This window comes from Oncorhynchus masou, chromosome 7, assembly GCF_036934945.1.
Source record: "Oncorhynchus masou masou isolate Uvic2021 chromosome 7, UVic_Omas_1.1, whole genome shotgun sequence".
In the NCBI taxonomy this organism is placed as follows: domain Eukaryota; kingdom Metazoa; phylum Chordata; class Actinopteri; order Salmoniformes; family Salmonidae; genus Oncorhynchus; species Oncorhynchus masou.
In genome coordinates this window covers 4,926,518-4,936,908 of record NC_088218.1, presented here as the reverse complement: position 1 = coordinate 4,936,908, position 10,391 = coordinate 4,926,518, and the positions used below count along the sequence as shown (strand labels likewise).

Genomic DNA, 10,391 nt, shown 5'->3' with positions numbered 1-10,391 from the left:
TGAGAATCTCATGGTTAACAGTATCAAAAGCCTTCCTTTAAAGAAACACAGCCCCAACAACGCCCCCTTTGTCCATCTTTGACTTCACATTTTCCAGAAGAAAGCAGTTGGCCGTTTCTGTGGAGTGTTTCGCTCTGAAGCCAAACTGCATGGAGTGTAATGTGGCTGTTTTTGAGGTGGGCAATCAGTTGTTCTGCTACACACTTTTCAACAACCTTCGACAGCACAGGTAGTATACTAATGGGCCTGTAGTTACTCACGTCAGCAGGGTCGCCCCATTTAAAGATGGACGTTATTATGGCCGACTTCCATACCCTTGGAAAAACACCGAGACCAATAGATGTGTTGGTGACCTTAGTAATGGGGCCAATGAGTGACTCTTTGTAGTTTTTAAGAAAGGTAGAGTCCAGCCCAAATACATCTTTGACTTTAGAGTTCTTTAGTGAGCTAATCACCTTGTTCACCTTTGACTCAGAAACCTCCCTTATGATGAAGACAGGTTGAGCGTCATTCACTAGCACTGAGCCCAAGAAACCAGTGGAGGGGTTCTGTGTCAGTACCCTAACAGAGTTAATAAAGTAGGAATTGAAGGCTATTGCTATTTCAACTGCATCCTGTGTTAGATTTTTATTCACCATGATTTATAGTCTTTTTGCAGTGTTACTATGGTATTTCCCTGTTAACTTTTGTAGATTCTCCCAAATGAATTTAGAATTTCCCTTTGCTTCACCAATTATGTTAATAAAAACGTTTGCCTTGGTCTGTCTTATTTCTTTCATCACCTTATTTCTCAACATGGTAAACCTACATCTGTCATGCTCCAATTTGGATCTTAGGGCTAATTTTAGAGCATAATCTCTTTCTTTCATCAATTTCCAGATTTCTCCATTTAGCCAAGGAATAGTTTTCTTTTGGCCAAGTTTGGCTTTAGGAAACCATTTAGTTCTGGATTTGGATAGAAAAAACATTCAGCTTCTAGTTATTGGATCATTCCAGTTAATTCCCTTAATTGCGTTTTCAAAATAGTTTAATTCACTCTTAGGTATTCTTAGTTGATCCGGCTTTCTAACAGTAGAGAGGTTAAACCTGCTCTTAGACAGCTTTCTGGCTATAAGTGTCAGATTATGATCAAATAGCCCAGTAACCATATTGAATGATGTAGTCACTCTCTCTGGTTTATTACTGAGCACCAAATCAATCTGTGTTTTAGAGCAACAAGTCACCCTGGTTGGCCCTTTAACTAGCTGTGTAAGGTCAAAGGTATTAGTGATCCGTTTGAGGGTTTTCCTACAGACTTGTCTTCATAATTAATGTTAAAATCTCCCATTAAGATGACCTCTTTCCCAAAGTCACATTCCCTAAGCATGTTATTAAACTGATCAAAAAACATATATTTGTTGATGTAAAGAGCGTGGGGCCTAGGATTGAGCCTTGGGGTACTCCTTTGGTGACAGGGAGTGGCTGAGGCTGTCTGACTTTATACACGGCACTCTATGAGAGGTAGCTAGCAAAGTGTTAGTGAATGTTATGTGTTTTCTCCAGGATCTACTGTGGTGGTGGTCTGCAGGGCTGTCCTGACCTCTGAATATGACCAATTATACTGGATGGAAAACAGATCTTTTGTGAAGAATAACCAGAAGACCCTACCAGTGTTTTATAACGTTTCACAGTGAGTACACTCACTACAGAACAGAGCTGGATTCAAATACTATTTTAAATCACTTAACATAACACACTTGACTGTTTTCTCCAGAGAGGATGACCAGGCATCGCTGGTGATCAGGCAGGTGTCAGAGGAGCAGCTGAGGAACACATACACCTGTCAAGTGGATTCTTCATCTGGGAACTCCAAGGTCTCCATCACCTTCAAACAGAAGAGTAAGTCAAGCAGCCTCTTAAAGGGACATCTTAGCTTTACAATCATTAAAAAATATTACAGAGTCTGCCTTTATCAAACTCTACTGGTCATTTCACAGAACCCTCTCTTCTGCTCTTAGGTTACCATGACATTTAATCAAGAAGATATTATCTCTTCTGCTCTTAGGTTATCATGACATTTAATCAAGAAGATATTATCTCTTCTGCTCTTAGGTTACCATGACATTTAATCAATAAGATATTATCTCTTATGCTCTTAGGTTACCATGACATTTAATCAATAAGATATTATCTCTTCTGCTCTTAGGTTACCATGACATTTAATCAAGAAGATATTATCTCTTCTGCTCTTAGGTTACCATGACATTTAATCAATAAGATATTATCTCTTATGCTCTTAGGTTACTGAAGATATTATCTCTTCTGCTCTTAGGTTACCATAATTTAATCAAGAAGATATTATCTCTCCTGCTCTTAGGTTACCATGACATTTAATCAATAATATATGATCTATTCTGCTCTTAGGTTACCATGACATTAATCAATTTAATCAAGAAGATATTATCTATTCTGCTCTTAGGTTACCATGACATTTAATTAAGAATATATTATGATCACTTCTGTGTGAAATGATGATGATTTTCTGTGATTTGTTTTTCTCTCCAGTTTCTCTTTCTGCTGTACAGTAACAGCGGTTTGATATAACCGTGTGTGTGTGTGTGTGTGTGTGTGTGTGTGTGTGTGTGTGTGTGTGTGTGTGTGTGTGTGTGTGTGTGTGTGTGTGTGTGTGTGTGTGTGTATTTCATGTCACCCTTTAGGTCTACCCCAGTTCCACTTCCTGGTGCTGGGTATAGTGGGGTCTTTGTCGTAACGGTGGTGGTGGTGACTGTTGTCTATGTCAAGCTGAAGGTGGACATCATTCTATTTCTCAGAGATGATCTGGGTTGGCATCATCACAACATCTCTGGTGAGAATAACACCTAACGCCAAACATGCCAATGTCTCATGCAAACAGTCTTGTTGTAGATCGTGTTTCACCACATGATTTGGATGAATTGTGTTCGTTTCAAATGGGATGTGTAACAACACCTAAGTACTGTGTTATAATGCCTATTTACTGTGTTATAATGCCTATCTGCTGTGTTATAATGCCTATGTGCTGTGTTATAATGTCTATGTACTGTGTTATAATGCATATGTACTGTGTTATAATGCCTATGTGCTGTGTTATAATGCCTATGTGCTGTGTTATAATGCCTATGTGCTGTGTTATAATGCCTATGTGCTGTGTTATAATGCCTATCTGCTGTGGTATAATGCCTATGTGCTGTGTTATAATGCCTATGTGCTGTGTTATAATGCCTATGTACTGTGTTATAATGCCTATGTGCTGGGTTATAATGCCTATGTGCTGTGTTATAATATCTATGTACTGTGTTATAATGCCTATGTGCTGTGTTATAATGCCTATGTGCTGTGTTATAATGCCTATGTGCTGTGTTATAATGCCTATGTACAGTGTTATAATGCCTATGTGCTGTGTTACATTGTCTATGTTCTGTGTTATAACTTGCCTGAATGGTGTGTTTCAGATGGGAAGAGTTACGATGCCTATGTGCTGTGTTATAAGAGTGACACAGAGTCAGGTGTCAGTGAGGAGGACAGGCGTCAGGTGGAGGAGGTGCTGGAGGGGGAGTATGGTTACAGCCTGTGTCTCTACGACCGTGACGTGCTTCCTGGGGAGGGTGAGTCAGTCCACTGTCCTCACATTCCTCCTCATACTGGTGTGTGTGTGTGTGTGTGTGTGTGTGTGTGTGTGTGTGTGTGTGTGTGTGTGTGTGTGTGTATGCACTGTTCCTCTACCTCTACCTGTTCCTCTACCTCTACCTGTTCTTCTACCTCTACCTGTTCCTCTACCTCTACCTGTTCCACTACCTGCACCTGGTCCTCTACCTCTACCTGTTAATCTACCTGTATGTTCCTCTACCTCTACCTGTGCCTCTACCTCAACCTGTTCCTGTACCTGTTCATCTACCTGTACCTGTTCCTCTACCTGTTCCTCTACATCTACCTGTTCTTCTACCTCTACCTGTTCCTCTACCTCTACCTGTTCTTCTACCTTTACCTGTTCCTCTACCTCTACCTGTTCCACTACCTCTACCTGTTCTTCTACCTTTACCTGTTCCTCTACCTCTACCTGTTCCACTACCTGTACCTGTTCCTCTACCTCTACCTGTTCTTCTACCTCTACCTGTTCCACTACCTCTACCTGTTCTTCTACTTCTACCTGTTCTTCTACCTCTACCTGTTCCTCTACCTGTTCCTCTACCTGTTCATCTACCTCTACCTGTTCTTCTACCTCTACCTGTTCCTCTACCTGTTCATCTACCTCTACCTGTTCCTCTACCTCTACCTGTTCTTCTACCTGTTCCTCTACCTCATCTACCTCTACCTGGTCCTCTACCTCTACCTGTTCCTCTACCTGTTCCTCTACCTCTACCTGGTCCTCTACCTGTTCCTCTACCTGTACCTGTTCCTCTACCTCTACCTGTTCTTCTACCTCTACCTGTTCCTCTACCTGTGCCTCTACCTCAACCTGTTCCTGTACCTGTTCATCTACCTGTACCTGTCCCTCTACCTGTTCCTCTACATCTACCTGTTCTTCTACCTCTACCTGTTCCTCTACCTCTACCTGTTCTTCTACCTTTACCTGTTCCTCTACCTCTACCTGTTCCACTACCTGTACCTGTTCCTCTACCTCTACCTGTTCTTCTACCTCTACCTGTTCCACTACCTCTACCTGTTCTTCTACCTCTACCTGTTCTTCTACCTCTACCTGTTCCACTACCTCTACCTGTTCTTCTACCTCTACCTGTTCTTCTACCTCTACCTGTTCCTCTACCTGTTCATCTACCTCTACCTGTTCCTCTACCTGTTCATCTACCTGTACCTGTTCCTCTACCTCTACCTGTTCTTCTACCGCTACCTGTTCCTCTACCTGTTCCTCTACCTCTACCTGTTCCTCTACCTCTACCTGTTCCTCTACCTCTACATGGTCCTCTACCTGTTCCTCTACCTTTTCATCTACCTGTACATGTTCCTCTACCTCTACCTGTTCTTCTACCTCTACCTGTTCCTCTACCTGTTCCTCTACCTCTACCTGTTCCTCTACCTCAGTTCCTGTATCTGTTCCTTTTCCCGTTCCTGTACCTGTTCCTGTATCTGTTGCTGTTCCTGTATCTGTTCCTGTATCTGTTGCTGTTTCTGTTCCTGTATCTGTACCCGTTCCTGTACCTGTTCCTGTATCTATACCTGTTCCTGTATCTGTTCCTGTACCTGTTCCTGTTTCTGTTCCTGTATCTGTACCCATTCCTGTATCTGTTCCTGTACCTCTGTTCCTGTACCTGTATCTGTTCCTGTACCTCTGTTCCTGTATCTGTTCCTGTATCTGTTCCTGTACCCGTTCCTGTTCCTGTACCTCTGTTCCTGTACCTCTGTTCCTGTTCCTGTATCTGTTCCTGTACCTGTTCTTCCTGTTCCTGTATCTGTTCCTGTACCTGTTCTTCCTGTTTCTGTATCTGTTCCTGTACCTGTTCGTCCTGTTCCTGTATCTGTTCCTGTACCTGTTCTTCCTGTTTCTGTATCTGTTCCTGTACCTCTGTTCCTGTATCTGTTCCTGTACCTGTTCTTCCTGTTCCTGTATCTGTTCCTGTACCTGTTCTTCCTGTTTCTGTATCTGTTCCTGTACCTCTGTTCCTGTATCTGTTCCTGTACCCGTTCCTGTTCCTGTATCTGTTCCTGTACCTGTTCTTCCTGTTTCTGTATCTGTTCCTGTACCTCTGTTCCTGTATCTGTTCCTGTACCTGTTCTTCCTGTTCCTGTATCTGTTCCTGTACCTGTTCTTCCTGTTTCTGTATCTGTTCCTGTATCTGTTCTTCCTGTTTCTGTATCTGTTCCTGTACCTCTGTTCCTGTATCTGTTCCTGTACCCGTTCCTGTTCCTGTACCTGTGTTCCTGTACCTGTATCTGTTCCTGTACCTGTTCTTCCTGTTTCTGTATCTGTTCCTGTATCTGTTCCTGTATCTGTTCCTGTACCTGTTCTTCCTGTTCCTGTATCTGTTCCTGTACCTGTTCTTCCTGTTCCTGTATCTGTTCCTGTACCTGTTCTTCCTGTTCCTGTATCTGTTCCTGTACCTGTTCTTCCTGTTCCTGTATCTGTTCCTGTACCTGTTCTTCCTGTTCCTGTATCTGTTCCTGTACCTGTTCTTCCTGTTCCTGTATCTGTTCCTGTACCTCTGTTCCTGTATCTGTATCTGTTCCTGTACCTCTGTTCCTGTATCTGTTCCTGTACCTCTGTTCCTGTACCTCTGTTCCTGTATCTGTTCCTGTATCTGTTCCTGTACCTCTGTTCCTGTATCTGTTTCTGTACCTCTGTTCCTGTATCTGTTCCTGTACCTGTTCTTCCTGTTCTTGTATCTGTTCCTGTACCTCTGTTCCTGTTTCTGTTCCTGTACCCGTTCCTGTTCCTGTATCTGTTCCTGTACCTGTTCTTCCTGTTCCTGTATCTGTTCCTGTACCTGTTCCTGTTTCTGTTCCTGTATCTGTTCCTGTACCCGTTCCTGTTCCTGTATCTGTTCCTGTACCTGTTCTTCCTGTTCCTGTATCTGTTCCTGTACCTCTGTTCCTGTATCTGTTCCTGTACCTCTGTTCCTGTACCTCTGTTCCTGTACCTGTTCTTCCCGTACCTGTATCTGTTCCTGTACCCGTTCCTGTTCCCGTACCTGTATCTGTTCCCGTACCTGTATCTGTTCCTGTACCTATGTTCCTGTATCTGTTCCTGTACCCGTTCCTGTTCCTGTACCTGTATCTGTTACATTTACATTTACATTTAAGTCATTTGGCAGACGCTCTTATCCAGAGCGACTTACTGTTCCTGTATCTGTCCCTGTACCTCTGTTCCTGTATCTGTATCTGTTCCTGTACCTCTGTTCCTGTATCTGTTCCTGTACCCGTTCCTGTTCCTGTACCTGTATCTGTTCCTGTACCTCTGTTCCTGTTCCTGTATCTGTTCCTGTACCTCTGTTCCTGTATCTGTATCAGTAAAGTATGTGCTCTGTGTTTCCAGCGGTGACTGAGGCGGTGCTGGGGTGTATAGAGCAGAGCCGGAGACTGATCCTGGTGCCCAGCAGTCTGGGGCTGAACCCAGGGCAGGACAGCCAGTATAGTCTGCTCACTGGGCTCCATGCTGCACTGGTGGAACGGCAGACCTGGCTAATCCTCATCCAGACAGAGTCAGCCCCAGACAGCCAGGTAGTTATGCCTAAGGACGAGTTCTGCCTATGGACGACAGTTAGCTTTGTGTGTGTGTCCCAAATGGCACCCTATTCCCTATATAGTGTTATGGGCCCTGGTCTAAAGTAGTGCACTATAATGGGAATTGCCATTTGGGATGATTTGTTGGTGAATGTGCGCTGTCCCTGTCAAATCAATTTCCCAAATAAACAGGTAGACCTGGAGCTGGTGCCATGCTGTCTAACTAAATAAACAGGTAGACCTGGAGCTGGTGCCATGCTGTCTATCTAACTAAATAAACAGGTAGACCTGGAGCTGGTGCCATGCTGTCTATCTAACTAAATAAACAGGTAGACCTGGAGCTGGTGCCATGCTGTCTATCTAACTAAATAAACAGGTAGACCTGGAGCTGGTGCCATGCTGTCTATCTAACTAAATAAACAGGTAGACCTGGAGCTGGTGCCATGCTGTCTAACTAACTAAATAAACAGGTAGACCTGGAGCTGGTGCCATGCTGTCTATCTAACTAAATAAACAGGTAGACCTGGAGCTGGTGCCATGCTGTCTATCTAACTAAATAAACAGGTAGACCTGGAGCTGGTGCCATGCTGTCTATCTAACTAAATAAACAGGTAGACCTGGAGCTGGTGCCATGCTGTCTAACTAAATAAACAGGTAGACCTGGAGCTGGTTCTATGCTGTCTATCTAACTAAATAAACAGGTAGACCTGGAGCTGGTGCCATGCTGTCTATCTAACTAAATAAACAGGTAGACCTGGAGCTGGTGCCATGCTGTCTATCTAACTAAATAAACAGGTAGACCTGGAGCTGGTGCCATGCTGTCTATCTAACTAAATAAACAGGTAGACCTGGAGCTGGTGCCATGCTGTCTAACTAACTAAATAAACAGGTAGACCTGGAGCTGGTGCTATGCTGTCTATCTAACTAAATAAACAGGTAGACCTGGAGCTGGTGCCATGCTGTCTAACTAAATAAACAGGTAGACCTGGAGCTGGTGTCATGCTGTCTATCTAACTAAATAAACAGGTAGACCTGGAGCTGGTGCCATGCTGTCTATCTAACTAAATAAACAGGTAGACCTGGAGCTGGTGCCATGCTGTCTAACTAACTAAATAAACAGGTAGACCTGGAGCTGGTGCCATGCTGTCTATCTAACTAAATAAACAGGTAGACCTGGAGCTGGTGCCATGCTGTCTAACTAACTAAATAAACAGGTAGACCTGGAGCTGGTGTCATGCTGTCTATCTAACTAAATAAACAGGTAGACCTGGAGCTGGTGCCATGCTGTCTATCTAACTAAATAAACAGGTAGACCTGGAGCTGGTGCAATGCTGTCTATCTAACTAAATAAACAGGTAGACCTGGAGCTGGTGCCATGCTGTCTATCTAACTAAATAAACAGGTAGACCTGGAGCTGGTGCCATGTTGTCTATCTAACTAAATAAACAGGTAGACCTGGAGCTGGTGCCATGCTGTCTATCTAACTAAATAAACAGGTAGACCTGGAGCTGGTGCCATGCTGTCTATCTAACTAAATAAACAGGTAGACCTGGAGCTGGTGCCATGCTGTCTTTCTGCTTCAATTCCATTTCCTTTAAAACGGCTTCAACTACTTTTCAAACGGCATCAACTCCATTTCCTTTAAAACGCCCACAATTCCATTTCCTTTGAAACGGCTTCAACTACTTTTCCTTTCCGAAGCTGACTAGAAACACTTTGTATTTTTCCACTTTTACAATTGGTTGTGCATGTTTGTTTTCAGTGCTTTTTCGAAATTCTATTTTGTAATGAAAAGCGCTACATAAGCTCAATTAGTAATTGTAGCCTTAACACAACACCTAGTGATCTTGTTCAAAGGGTTCGGATCTCTTGGTGTAACAACTAAGGTTACACCAACTAACAACTAAGGCTACCCCCCCCCAAAAGATTCACTACATTATTCTGTAAACGTTTTAGGTGGATCTGGTGATACCCCCCCCCCAAAAGATTCACTACATTATTCTGTAAACGTTTTAGGTGGATCTGGTGCTACCCCCCCCCCCCAAAAGATTCACTACATTATCCTGTAAACGTTTTAGGTGGATCTGGAGCCCCCCCCCCAGAAGATTCACTACATTATTCTGTAAACATTTTAGGTGGATCTGAAGCTGGACTCCCTCCCGAGGCCCTGCGGCTGCTGGCCCAGTCAGGACACACCGTCACCTGGAGGGGCTCCCACTCCAAACCCCTCTCCTCAGCCTTCTGGAAGGAGCTGCGCTACCGTATGCCTGCCACGACCAGACGGCGCCCCCCGAAGGACGAGAGGACCATTCCGTGATTATATAGGCTCCAGGGCAGGGTTTGGGTTCAGTCAATTCACAAAGTAAACTCAAATTCAAATGATATAATGGCATCTATTTTCAATTATCTTCACCCCCAACCCTGCTCCGGGGTGAAGATGAGTGAAATAAATGCATCTAATGTGATTAATGTGCCATTTTTACCTGTAAGAGTGAAATAGTTTTCCTTCCAATGTTTTTTAAAAATTAAGTTAAAAAGCAGCTTGTCTGTGTTGGAATGGTGTGGGCTTACCCCAGCAACAGAATGGTGTGGGCTTACCCCAGCAACAGAATGGTGTGGGCTTACCCCAGCAACAGAATGGTGTGGGCTTACCCCAGCAACAGAATGGTGTGGGCTTACCCCAGCAACAGAATGGTGTGGGCTTACCCCAGCATCAGAATGGTGTGGGCTTACCCCAGCAACAGAATGGTGTGGGCTTACCCCAGCAACAGAATGGTGTGGGCTTACCCCGTAACAGAATGGTGTGGGCTTACCCCAGCAACAGAATGGTGTGGGCTTACCCCAGCAACAGAATGGTGTGGGCTTACCCCAGCAACAGAATGGTGTGGGCTTACCCCAGCAACAGAATGGTGTGGGCTTACCCCAGCAACAGAATGGTGTGGGCTTACCCCAGTAACAGAATGGTGTGGGCTTACCCCAGCATCAGAATGGTGTGGGCTTACCCCAGCAACAGAATGGTGTGGGCTTACCCCAGCAACAGAATGGTGTGGGCTTACCCCAGCAACAGAATGGTGTGGGCTTACCCCAGTAACAGAATGGTGTGGGCTTAACCCAGCAACAGAATGGTGTGGGCTTACCCCAGCAACAGAATGGTGTGGGCTTACCCCAGCAACAGAATGGTGTGGGCTTACCCCAGCAAC

The 10,391-nt window shown here is 44.3% G+C and overlaps 1 pseudogene; it reads left to right on the top strand.

Moving 5' to 3' along the window:
* The first annotated feature begins 297 nt into the window (after positions 1-297).
* LOC135542926 (interleukin-18 receptor 1-like) lies at positions 298-9,953 on the top strand (annotated as a pseudogene).
* Positions 9,954-10,391: the final 438 nt, after the last annotated feature.